At 36.8% G+C, this 14117-nt stretch overlaps 1 long non-coding RNA gene across 1 annotated transcript; it reads left to right on the top strand.

Moving 5' to 3' along the window:
• The first annotated feature begins 2227 nt into the window (after positions 1-2227).
• Positions 2228-4027, top strand: LOC131355636 (uncharacterized). Its single transcript, XR_009204881.1, has 3 exons — positions 2228-2510; positions 3491-3608; positions 3802-4027. It is a non-coding gene; the product is annotated as an uncharacterized LOC131355636 (long non-coding RNA).
• Positions 4028-14117: the final 10090 nt, after the last annotated feature.

Consider the following 14117-nt stretch of genomic DNA (forward strand, 5'->3'; position numbering starts at 1 on the left):
AAACATGTACCTTTTCCATATTGTATATGTGTGAATGATGAACAGGAAACATTTTTACAGTTACATTAAAAGTAATTTGAGTCTTACCGTGCTCTGAATTTTTATTTTTAATTTTAACTTATACAAAAAAAATAATAGGCACATTAATTTTTTTTTTTAAATTGATTTGGAACTTTAAATAAACCAATACATTTAACACAAAGAAAACAAAGGTTTGGTGTAATAATAATAAGTAAATAAGTAAATAAATAAATAAATAAATAGTGTGTGATAACTAGGTGAAAGAAAATAAATAAGTAAATTAATTAATTAAATAAATAAATAAATAAATAAATAAATAAATAAATAAATAAATAAATAAATAAATAAATAGTGTGTGATACCTATGTGAAAGAAAACAAACAAACAAAAAAAATCTAACAAATAAATAATTAAAGGGGAAGTAAAGTTGGTCATGCAGTATTTCTCACAGCACACACAGCTAGGCTGGATAGATGATCAGAGGCTCATGAGAGAGGCTTTCATGCTCACAGGAAAAGCCTTCTGTCTTGATTGTTTTTAAATTGTAGGTGCTGTCACATCTTCCAGTTCTAATCTCCAGAACACATTGTGGCCTACAAACATGGCTGCACCAGACTCCACTTCCCACAATGCACCTGAACCCCCACATTCACAGTCGCCTCCTACTGATCACACACCTGTTCACCATCTCACTGCAAATCATACTGCAAAGTATACATAAATATACTTAGATTTAATATTAGTCAGAGAAAGCTGTAATTTGGAGCAGCTGTTAGAGAAAATGAATATCCACCAAGCAGAATCAAGACCACTGTGGTTTGAATATTTATATTAAATGCTAATTTTTTAAATATGTACTGAAAAATTTAATGCCATTTATATTAGGATTATTATTCATATGGTTTACTCACAATCACAGATTTCAGTCATTTAGTGCATGAATATAAAAAAATGTTTATTTCCCGAAAGCATCAGTTACATACAGTATATGAAAGGTTTAACTTCTATATGCGAGTATATCACACTAAATCATGGGCAGTGGAGCACTGATCACTTTCACAGCAGCCAGGAAAGATACAGTATAATGATTGTATATAATAACAAATCCGGGAATTCGTATTTGTGGGCTGGTCAGTAACCAGCAGAAAGATTTCTGTTCATTTCACAGGTGCACTGATTCGTTATGACCAGCAGAGAGCAGTAAAGGAACCAATAAAAATCATCAGGATTTTGCTTCTCAATTGATTTGGATGAGTCTCATCCTCTGCTACTGTACCGTGTAAAGACATGGCAGATAGGGACTTTAAACAGGAGATGCTTTTTAAATCACAGACTGAAGATAAACTGGTTTTACTACAAACAAACAAACAAACAAAAAAATACAATTAAAAAAGATGATTATGTTCACATGCATTTAAAGCACTAAGTTGGTTTATTCTCACCAGATAGATCTATTGGGATAAATCCTTAAAGTTAGAAAACTGATCTGCCCAATAGAACAAAACTATTTCCCATATAAATATCAAGCCTTGTCAGGATTTTGCAATTTTGTGATCATAGAAATGAACACAAAATCAAGCAAACTCTGTGATATTCAGAGCTTGAGTTTTTTCCAAATTGCTCCAGAATCAGATCGAGATGTGACTTGTGACATCATCACATCATCACCATTCATTCAGCTAAACCCCTCTTCCATTCACGTGTGTGAACATGAGTACAGCTCTCACAGAAAGCCATTACAGATGTGTCTCTCTTTTTGCCAATTTGAGTAACAAACCTTTCACAATCCTGGAGGAACTGTATATTTGGTATATTGCAGTCATATAATCTAATATATATTTATATATAAAAATTCACACATATATACAAGACTGCAGGACGTGTAGGTGAGCATCTGTCTTAGATCTCCATGACTTTAGGATCTGTTTCATCCTAAAACCTGCGAGTCCACACTATCTCTTCATAACTAACATGTGGTGTACATTCCGGGAACAAGCCTGGAACACACACATATATGTGCTTGTACCTCACACACACACACACACACCCAGGCAGACAGCATACATTTGGACAGTGAATGCTGATTGCTGACATTTTAAATGTTCCAGGCTGCAGTTAAAGGCTCGAATAATCAAAGGTCTGTTCCAGGAGAACGTGGCGCGCTTTGGGACTCAATTAAGCCCATTTTTGGACTCTGATGCTTGGCCTCACCTCGGATCCTTTCAGATAGAAAAATGCACATTTGTCGGTGGTGGATGGACACACACACACACACACACACACAACCTCCCCTCCTGTCCAGTACTTGAAAGCACAGAAGGTTCCAGAAGCTTAATTAAATGCAACTGAGGCGGCCGGAGCGTTCGATACAGTTTGTTCACCTGAAAAAATAAACGGAGAATCTGGAGGAAGAGGAGGAGGAGGAGGAGGAGGAGGACTGCGGTGGAGAGAGCTGGGAAAAATGCAAGGTCAGAGGATTATACACCAAGGTCAGGAGAAGGGGCAGAATCGGGGGGTGTGTGTGTGTGTGTGTTTGTGTGTGTGTGTGTGTGTGTGTGTGTTCCACTTGTCTATATTTGAAAGTTTTTATTCAGTTACTAAAATGTCCACAAAGTTCCCTCCTGACACCCTCACAGTAACCAAGCAACTGTCTGGTAACTAAGCAATAAAACACACATTGGTGTGCTGTTATGGGAAATGAATCAACAGCAAAGTACCGTGATGTGGCCTGAAGTAGTGGAATTACTCTTATTACCACCCTAAAGTTGATTCCTTTCCAACTACAGCAAGACATTTTGAATTATTGCATTTATTACAGTACAACTTGTCATTCTCATTTATAGTTATGTTTAATATAGTGTGACGTCCAGGAAACAAGTTCGCTCCTGTTACCACTTATGCTACAGCAGGCAAGAGAGTTATTTCTTCACCAGCCTCTTTTTAATTCTCTCTCTCCAAGTTAATAATAAAACACGCACACACACACACACGCACACACACACACACACACACACACATACTATACTAATTGAGTAGATAAACACTGATTGTAGCCATTAAGACACAACCACAGTATGGTACCCCATACATTAGAGACATATCTTAAACGTGCAGTTTGTAATGTTTAAACGAATCTCTAAACATATCAATCTGGCTGTTTTCTCCATTTCATTCTTCTGCTTTCATATTTCAGGACCAGGTATTAGCCCCAGCAGCATGAGGCAGAACAGATCTGCCATTTTTATTTTCTTAAAAGGCAACTCACAAAGTAAAGTCTGGGTTCATGAGAAGGAGTTCACCAACAGGAGGAAGATGAGAGCTTTCCAGTGCTTTAATTACCATTGAAAATGACTGGAAGAAAATGGCTTGAAAATTACACACTGTTCCTTTAAATAAAACATAGATATTAATATGCAGACACCAACCACTTTAACAGTGCACGGTCTCACACACTATGGACATTTTACAGACACCAATCAGCCTACTACACATCTACCATCAGTGGAGGAAACCGGAGAACCCAGAGGAAACCCCAAAGCACAGGGAGAACACAAGGTCGAATCAGGAATTGAACCTCAACCTTGGAGGTATGATACAAATCTGCCAACCACTCCTTTTTTTTCTTTTTCTAATCAATAAATACTGTGATTTTCCTTTTTTTAAAAGCATATTAGGTGTACTTAATCTGTATATGATGTTATGTTGTTAGTTCTCGAAGGTTTGATATTTTGTCACACTTTATACACATACACATGTGTAATGTTGCAATTTATTATACAGGGATGTTCAGTGCTTCAACTCACCATGTTTCCCTTAAGTAAGGCGGGGGTAGCTCAAGTGGTTAAGGATCTGGGTTTTTGACCAGAAGATCGGGGTTCAAGCCCCAACACTGCCAAACTGCCACTGCTGGGCCCTTGAGCAAGACCCCCAACCCACCCTGCTCCAAGGTCGCTGTATCATAGCTGACCCTGTGCTCTGACCCCATCCCCAAAGGATGGTATATGCGAAGAAAGAATTTCAAAGTGCATTAATGTATATGTGACAAATAAAGACTTCTTAAAGTAAATACTCGTCACCCTTCATAGATTTTCACACAGATACAGACGTACAGATAAAATGTTTTTATTTGAAATAAAACACCCCTGTGTGTGGGATACAAGAGTGTGGTAAATGTAATGTATAGCAATGTGCATAAAGGTAACCATGAGTTCAGCTGCCCGCTCGTGCTCCTGACCCAAGCCAGCAAATCCAATCCACGTAATAGTCCTTATTACTCTGAACAAGCAGCCATCTAGCCTAACAGGTGAAACTGATTTCTAACCTCTCCCACTTTTTCATTTCTCAGGGTTTTTTTTTTTTTTGCGAGCCCCTGGGGCCTTTGAGCTGAGTGGAGTTTTGTGTGACAGCCTCGGTGCTTGGCCCAGTTTACAGCAGTGAGAAATTCAATTTTGTTCTGCACTCTCCCTCTCTGCATCTTTCACCTCTCCACCCTCGTTCTCTCACTCAATCTCCAGGGGTGATCTCTGAAAGCACAATCAGATCCAGATGGGCTTATCACGACTGAAAGATAACAAATACTGCAGGAGTTCCTGTCCATGCGGGACCACCTGCGCAAAGGCCCGGGGAAGAGACGCCACACTGTTGTGAATGTGAACGAACATACAGTCCTCATGGACAAAAAAGTGAGATGTAGATGTATATTGTGTGTGTGTGTGTGTGTGTGTGCGTGTGTGTGTGTGTATTAGAGAGGGAGGTACTGTCATGAGGGAATATGAAATATGTAGCTCAGGGAGCGATTTCACTTTTTCTTCCTGTCTCATTCATTCCTTCCCCTTGGACCCCTCACTCTCTCTCTCTCTCTCTCTCTCTCTCTCTCTCTGTGGGTGGTATTAGGGTTAAACTGGCTGACAGAGGTCTTAGGTCACTATCGAAAGGCTGCCTTTTCTCACACTTATCTCTTTATTTCTTTCTCTCCGGAGCTGGCCTTTTGGTCAGTATGGTTATAATCGAGATCTTGAGAATCTTTCCCTTCTGCAATTTGAGCCTCATCTGGGTGAAACATATCCTGAAAACTTAACACAATACAATAGGTTCATACAGGAAAAGTCTTTTCCAATTTCCAGTTAATAGACCTAATAGATATAACCTCAGGAATGTCGCTTGGTAATGTTAGCATAAGTCTACAGTTTAGCCTAAGACTCTGTGCCGCCAAGCAATATAATAGCTGTAGAACTCTCATTTATGTAAAACTTGCTATCAAGCTTAAAGATTGGTAACTTGAGTTAAATATATCATCAGCTAACATGTTGTGCACTTCTTTGAGCATCATCTAGATAAATCAATACAATTCATAATCTTTTTTTTTATTTCTTTAGCACTTTTAACAATGGCCATCATCACAAAGCAGTTTGACAAAAAAATATAAATTCAAGATACACATTTGAAGCCAATTTATCCCTCATTTATTCCTCAGGACAAGGTATTGAGAAAAGACAATACCTTGAGAGGAACCAGACTCAAAAGAGAACCTCATCCCTATCTGATACTAGAGATTGTGATTTGTAACTGATTTCCCTTCTATAACTGTGTAGTATATGGACAGAAAGTGTGATTGTGCAACCAGAAAATTCATTCTAGTTATTACATGAAGTCGAAGTTATCAGCTGTTCACTCATGGAGGCTTCGGTACTAAACTATTTGTGGGAATTGCAGTCCAAAGCCACCTCCATGATTTCCAGGTGGTAGCATTACTGGTAGCAGTAGTCATGGCTCTTTAGGATGTCCATGTGGAAAGATTCATAATCAAGTGTCATAAAGCGAGGTTACTGATAATATCAGTCCAATAACAGCACATTCTCAAGTGTTTTATTTCACTTGTACCAGGGCAAACTGTCCACTGTTTACATTTCTTCACACATTGGATCTTTACTCTATTTATAGTTATGTTTGATGGCATGGAATATCTGTTTACCAACTTTGCTCCAGTTTTCATTATATTACATTTCCTTATATTATATATCTTTTTTTAGCAGCTGTAAACAATCATTCCCTCATGTACCTCAAATTTTCCTTTCTCTCAAAGCTAATAAGACAAAACCAGAGCAGTTGTCCTCCATCTTGAGGACGTTCATGTGATAGAAACTTGTTGCTTTATCACTAAAAAAGTTCTGACACTGGAGTCTCCTTCCATTAATGCTACAAAACATACAGTACAGCAATCTAACATACAGTTATATATATATATATATATATATATATATATATATATATATATATATATATATATATTTTTTTTTTTTTTTTTTTTTTTTTTCTTGTATATAGATACACAATATAGTTCTATTGTTTGTGGTTACAACAGAAACAATAACGTATCAGAAGGAAAAAATTTCATGGAGCATCAGTTTGGGGCTCTGATTCTCCTTCCCATTTTGGCCTTGGCTTTGATTGACAGATGCTAGTTACTGGGTGTATCATGGCAGTTGATTGCTACCTTGAGAGGAAATTCCTACCCCTTCATGCTCTTTCCTGGAGCAAAATATGCCTAGGTGGCATAGTTGATACTGCAACTTTAGTGCGGGAGTTTCACACCCCTCCATATCCTGCTACATTACAGTTAACATGAACTTTTATAAACAAAAACAATTTATTTATGTCACTAACAAAAGCAGTATAGCAAGGAATAATACAAATATGAACTAATTTATAGAGTATAGCAACTGAGGCAATATCAGGTGTTAATCATACAAATGCAAACCATTAACACTGCATGCTATTCATATCTGACACATTTAGATGAAATATATTTAAGATTTGATTCAATCTTTCATCATTCCCCTGAAACATTTATTTGCCTCAGTTTTAAATATTGCATATTTGAATAATAAACATCTCCTGAGTAAACTTTTGTGGTTCTTTTTAATGACCGCTGAAATGAAACAGATTTTGGCAGTCAGCACTAGACTTCTGGTTCCTACTGTATAACAATATTTTCAGTTCGGTTCATTTCTATTGTCCAAGCTCATGCTACCAAATGCATTAGCATTAAAGGGATTGAAAATGCCAACAAGGCTCCAGTAGTGTAGAACATATTCAAAATATGGATGAATGTAAAGAGAAGGCCACCACCATGACCGCTCAGCCACCAAAATATATCTAAATACACGAGGGGGGTCAGCGTGTTTTACAATCTGTCTTTTCTACGTGAGTAATTAATTTGGCTGTAACTCGAGTCTCAGATCCTGCTGAGCAGACGCTCGCCACATACAGACTCGCGAAACTCTATTTCACCCATCGAACACATTCCTCTCTCTCTAAACGGCCGTCGCTGCTTCAGTCCATCCATCAGATGTGACATATGAAAGCCGACAGTGCTCGCCGGCTGCGTGTGTGTGCTCGGGGTCGGGTGGAGCCTTGCTGGGCTGTTGTTTTCTCAAACGCTGATCAAACGGGAGTTAGAGCGGCAGAGGCCAGGCTAACAGACACCCAGCCGAGGCTGAAGGTGTTTACATGACTCAGAGCGCAGCATGGGCTGTGCTGTTAATGTTACAGTGTCAATACACCGATGTGTCTCTATTCTGTACATGTTGTAAGTGCAAAACAATACATTACCCTGTTCAGCTCATATATATAACACATACTGGATTGATCCAGTCTAATAATAAACAGCAGAGATCGAATTCAGGCAGGTAAGCTTGTCACACACACTTCTACATTACATGCCATAGGGTGTAAAGTCAAAAAATTGAACAGATTAGAACCTAAAGCTGCTCACTGAGTCAGGATTATGTTACTAACACAAAATCAAGCAAACTACATGATATTCTGAGGAACTTTTCTAAATGACCAAAGACCTCACCAATCGTCTTGAGTCGGGTGTGAGTAAAGCTATCATAGACATATGTGTCTTCCATAAAAAAAAGCAGAAAAAACTCTGCAACAATCACAAAGAAAACTTCAAAATCCTGGAGGGACTGCTCAGAGACTATTAATACCTGAGTGCACTATATATTCATGCAAAAACTCCTGGAAAAAGGATGCAGGATACAAGAAATAGAAAAAGATCTCATTCTTTTTATTTATTAACAAGAGTTTTACAGCCCGAAGGAACTCACAAAACACACCAGAGAGTCAGCTCTGTCACTCTCTGCTACCTGGCAGCCTAGTGAGGAGGAAAGAAACACATGAACAAGCGGCATGGGTAGACAATCACTCATAACCTGCTCGTTATCTGCAACTCCCATTCTATCTTAACTTTTAGTCATTATTTTTTATAACATTTATTCATTTCCATTCTGCTGTTTTTCTTTTTCAGGAATTCTAGGCAAATAAGTAGGAATACAAACTAAATGGAACACCAGTCAACTAATTCTGTATTCTCCAGTCAGATCTATGTGGTGTGTGGAGTAGGAGGAAACTGAAGAACCAGGAGGAAACGAACATAGACCTTGAGATAATAAATAATAATAATATAAACAATAATATGTATAACTCCACACAGACCGTAACCCAAGATTAGGAAAAATCAAACCTTATTGTTATTTATGTATCACATAAAGACAGTTTGTGAATTAATCCTCAGCCACCTTTCAATATAGCATATGATGTAAACTAATTAGTGCTGTAACACAGCACCCCCTCCTGGTGATCTTGGAAACCTACAGAATCTTGCCAACTAACTTTCATAAAGTTTTCCTCCAACGTTGTTCAAGCTGAAATAAAAAAGAAAACAATAAATCAGTATCCTGATTTGTATAAACTATGAAAAAAAGCCCCTAAAGTTTAAAAACAAGCATTAGCAGTCAAAAACGATGAAATAATTTACAATTGTAAATGTAAATTGTGCACACAATGCCAATGTTTGCAAAATGTGTGTGTGTGTTGTGTGTGTGTGTGCTGTTTTGGCGTGTTCTTATTATACAATTTTGTAAGACAAATTCTTTGTAAGTGAGCTCTTGCTTGGCAGATAAATCCAGATTGTGTTCTTCCAGCTCTCCTGGGTGTTTTGGAGGATTTGAGGAAGGAGTTAATGTATCAGAACACCATGGTGACAGATTAGCCTTAAAGGTCACTACATCTGGCACGGTTTCAGTGCTTGTAGTGTGGAATCACACACTCAGTGATGTAACTACAGTTAAGTGCTGCTTATACAGTTGTGTGAGAACAGAGACATATCTCATTTACACATACACAGCTAATTTCGAGCCAATAGCACATTCACACGCATCTCATAGCTAATTTAGATTAATCTGTATTATTAATTGTGTCTGTCTCTCTCCCTCCCTCCCTCTCTCCCTCTCTCTCTCTCTCTCCCTCCCTCTCTCTCTCTCTCTCTCTCTCTTCTGTGAAGTGGCATGATTCCAGCTCTGTGCTCCATGATGGATGAGCAGGGCTCCGGGTCTCAGTCCAGCCACACTGTGTGTGCAGTGATGGAGGGGCCGATTGCTCCTGTGTTCAGTCTGTCTACCCCCAAAACACACACATGGCTCTGGCCAACACAAACAGCACACACACAGAACTCAACGGGGAAACACTCCACTGCTATTGTCATGTGAAACATTCCCACAGAGTGACCCAGACAATCCAAGACAGCCTCACTGCAGCAGCCAGGATAGACTGGCTAAAACAGCCATAAAACAGGAGCCATGTGTGTGTGTGTGTGTGGTGAACTAGAGCTTTTCTGTTGTGGAAAAAGTGGTCATGGACTCTGTTTGCCGAAGTCATGATTGATTAGATGACATGCTAATCAGTGAAGAACACTAGCAAGCCACACAGAATGCTGCCCACTTTTACAGCATTAAATCCTCCAAGCACATTTATCTTCATTCTGCTAATGTAACGTGAAGAAGAAGAAAAAAGTCCTTATCACGCTTTTCTTTGGGATTAGAAGTTTTTGCCAGTTATTAAAATTCCGGCCATCCACATATCCAGATATCTTTTCAACTGCTCAGAAACTACTACCATATATCATGTATGCTGAACTTAATACTGTCTATTTCGTCCTAATTTATGATATTCTGTATACTTGTGTATGTGGTGCTATTTTGGATACACACATGCTATATCCTGACCAAATATTGCATATTATATACAGAACCTTTTTGATGCATATTTGCCATATACTGTATGTTTTTCACTGGCTGTACACTGCCATATGATTGGCTGAATAGACAAATGCATGAAGGGTGTTCCTAATAAATTGTTTGTTATAAACAGTAGCTCCTGTTTATGTTGTTTACTGGTATTCTATTTTGTGTAAAACCCATATGGTTTAATACTGGGCACAAATGATATATACTGGAGACTCACAGTGACCATATGTTTTGTACACTGGACAAATACAGCATGTTATATACTGCCAAACATATGTGTACCTGACCTTCTGAGCTATATTTGATTTTTCCCAAAACTGTTGCCACAAATACTGATCTACTCTCTAAATCCTGAATGTTGAAGGTGAATGCAAACAGCTTATGTATAATATCCACTGATGAGGATATGTCTAACACCCATTGCATATATATTATTATATTATATATCTAACACCCATTGCACATTGCCCACAAAGGTTTTATTCTGTCTCTGTAGTATGTTGTGTACTTTTTCTACTGATGTGTGATCTGTGTTTTATACTGGATATACTGTAAACTACCAGTATATGTTATCCATATGTTATACATATATGTTATCCATATGTTATGCATATATATATATATATATATATATATGTATATATATATATATATATATATATATATATATATATATATATATATATATATATATGTATATACTGTCTTTATAGTTTGTATACTAGGCAAATGAACTCACTAAACACTTCATTGGGAACACTACAGTAATACTGGTTTTGGTCTAACTTTGCTCTTAAAACAGTTCTTCATGTCATGGATTCCACAAGATGTTATTTCACAAACATTGCTTTGAGATTGTTGGTCCATGTTGATATGATTGCATCACACAGAGTTTTCAGGTGAATCACCTGTTCTACCACATGCTGAAGATAATCTACTGGATTTGGATCTGGTGACTGGGAAGACCGCTGAAGAACACTGAACTCATTGTCATGTTTGTGAACAGTTTGAGATGACTTTGCTTTGTGATGTGGTGCATTATCCTGGCCATTCTCCATTGACCTCTGTCATCAATAAGATGTTTCTGTCTGCAGAACCGGTGTTCACTGGAGGCTTTTTTCTTTATTACACTATTCTGAATAAACTATATAGACCATAGTGTTAGAGAAATACTCCCCCATTCCGATGGTTGATTTGATATTACACAGGTATATTGCCCATAGGTTGTATTCTGTATTCTGCCCAGTATGTCGGTATATACACTTACGCCCCATACATATCTATACAGCTGTGCAGCATGTTGTAACTCCCACAGTTATAACAATCTTTTTTCCCTGATTCTTGGACTGAATGCCCAAGCCATCACATTGTCCTAAATTTATGTGTGTATTATTGAATCTGTTAGTCAGTGCCCACACTGTCATGTTATCCCCAGCAATAATCTCCATGCCAGCTCTTTTCATGGCCTGGTAGTTATGTCTCTAACCACACCGACCTTCATTTGACGGGCAAAACAGGAAGATCGCGGCTCCGCGGCTCATTCTTTCAGCCTCAAAAAACACACTGTCTGACACTGCTGTTTATGTGCCTCCTGATTTACTGTAACTGGGTCATGCAGGGTTTTCTTCTCTATTATTTTTTTTTAAACCCGAGCTTTGATTGCTATATCTTTTTTTCTTTAAATCTAAGAGTCTAATGTTAAATGACAAAAATTAACAAAATCAGTATGTAAAAAAAAAACCTTTCCTCAAACACACTGCAGATCAGTGGAAACACTGATCTTTTTCCTCGACAGTCTTTGCTGGAAATTGGAATTTTCAATAAATGTTCTTAGTAAGATGTACAATTTAGGATGTGAAAAATAAAACAGAATTATAAAAGAAATATGGAGTGTTTAATTCTACATAAACAGATGGAAGTTGATATGAAGTCGAAAATAAACATAATTTCTTATACAATGGTATTAAAGCACAATGTATTATTTATTATCAGTGTATATAAATAATGCTTGTTATATCTGACTGCATTTAAAGATTTTAACACCTTATTCATCTATGTTTAGATAGAATATTTGTCACAATTTGACAATTTAGTTTTGTAAATCAACAAATAGCTGTTATATTGAATAGTTAAGAGATTTTACATAACATTTTATAGTAATAATAATAATAATAATAATAATAATAATAATAATAATACAATAATACTATACTAGTAATAAAAAAATCATCTTTAGGTGTTATTATATTAAATATTTTATATCTAGATAAATTTTCATTTTTTTTATTGTGTTTCATTAATTACTAGCATTTTTGGCAAGAAAAAAAATTTATTTGTAAATGTATTTTAAAATGTATTTTAAATTTAGGTTAATATTTAAAAAAATCCCTAAACTTGCTTTAAAGACACTTAAATACATATAAATAATAAAATAAACATCTTTAACCAGTATAAATAAATTAATTATTCAGAAAATGTACACTAAATAACTAATAACAGTTCAGCACAATGCAAATCTTCAATTATTTACTGATAAAAAATTGAGTAAGCATTTTTTAAAAAGCCAAAGAACATTTTTTGGATGTTTAAAACTTTATACTTTACCAATATTAAAAAAAAACAACAACACACAAACAGTTTATTAGAAAACAAACAAATAAAAGCAAACAAAAAAAAACACATAAAGGAATGATAAAAAATATGCATTACACCAGTCATTATTTATTTAAAACTCATAGATACTGTTACTATTTTTATATCATTAATATATAATAATATTATATCAGTGTTAACAAGGGATTAGTTTAATATGGTCTTATGCCTGATAAAATATTTATTTATAAGCAGTTATGAGCTGTAATGACATTTATAGCAGAGTGTTCATTGCATATGCAATAAACAGTCTATTAAAATGTAATAAAAAGTTTGTGATAGAAATTTATTTACAAATTATGAAATCTGTGTAAAGAGATCATTTAAGAGTGTGTGTTTAGAGTTTATTAAGTGTAACTAATGTGTGTGTGTGTGTGTATGTGTGTGCTGACGGTCTGATGGGAACAGTGTATCAAGTGACCAGCACTCACACACACCTTCTCTGAAAGTTTCCAGAAGACCCACATGAACACTCACAATTTCAGTCGTTCGCTTCGTTCCCGTCTTTGTATCCGAGGCTGAAGCATCGCTCCTCTAAAATTTCCCTCTTCCCCAGCACATATTCTATTTTTAGCCCTGAGCTTATTAGCTTTTTCCCTCTGACTTGTCATCCGTGCGTTTCACTCAGTCGCTGGGGTGACAAACGACCCCATGTGGAAGGAGTGTCCGGTGTAGATACTCCGAAGCGTGACGGAATGTGTGTGTGGGAACCAAAAAAAAAAAAAAAACGCAATGAGGTCCGAGGAAAGGTTAGCGTGATATTCTTGTAGCGCTTTGCTAAGTCTGATTTCTGTCTTACTACACAGGCACATGAATATGAATCTCAGGGCATTCATACACAAACCAACACACACACACTCACACACCACACACACACACACAGTCGGATCGTACATTCTGCATAACCCACTTTCCTCCCAGTCAGCAGAAGTTAATGTGGTGCTGTGTGACAGCTAATTCGCCTCACACACCTGCATTGCCCCCTCTGTGTTCCTCTTGGCTACCTCATTTCTTTCCCTCCATTCAATCATCCTCAGACCTCTTATATTTTCCAGCAAAAAAACACAGTAACACCTGAAATATTGACAACCTCGCTAAACACCAGCCAAGCCATCACTCATGCTGGCTCGGTTTGTAAAGAGAGAAATTTCTGGAAGACTGGAAGTGAGAGCCTTTCATTAAGGAGCTTTCTTTCTTTCTTTCTTTCTTTCTTTTCATATGTGTTTGCATATGTCTCCTGTCAGTTATTTTATAGACAGTTTCTTTTATAAAAAAGTTGCTTTTTTCAGGCTAATCTTACCTTTAACCGTGAATAAGAGTTAGGTGACTATCACTTAAAATTAGCCAACAGAC

Source organism: Hemibagrus wyckioides, linkage group LG07 (assembly GCF_019097595.1).
Source record: "Hemibagrus wyckioides isolate EC202008001 linkage group LG07, SWU_Hwy_1.0, whole genome shotgun sequence".
Classification (NCBI taxonomy): Eukaryota; Metazoa; Chordata; class Actinopteri; order Siluriformes; family Bagridae; genus Hemibagrus; species Hemibagrus wyckioides.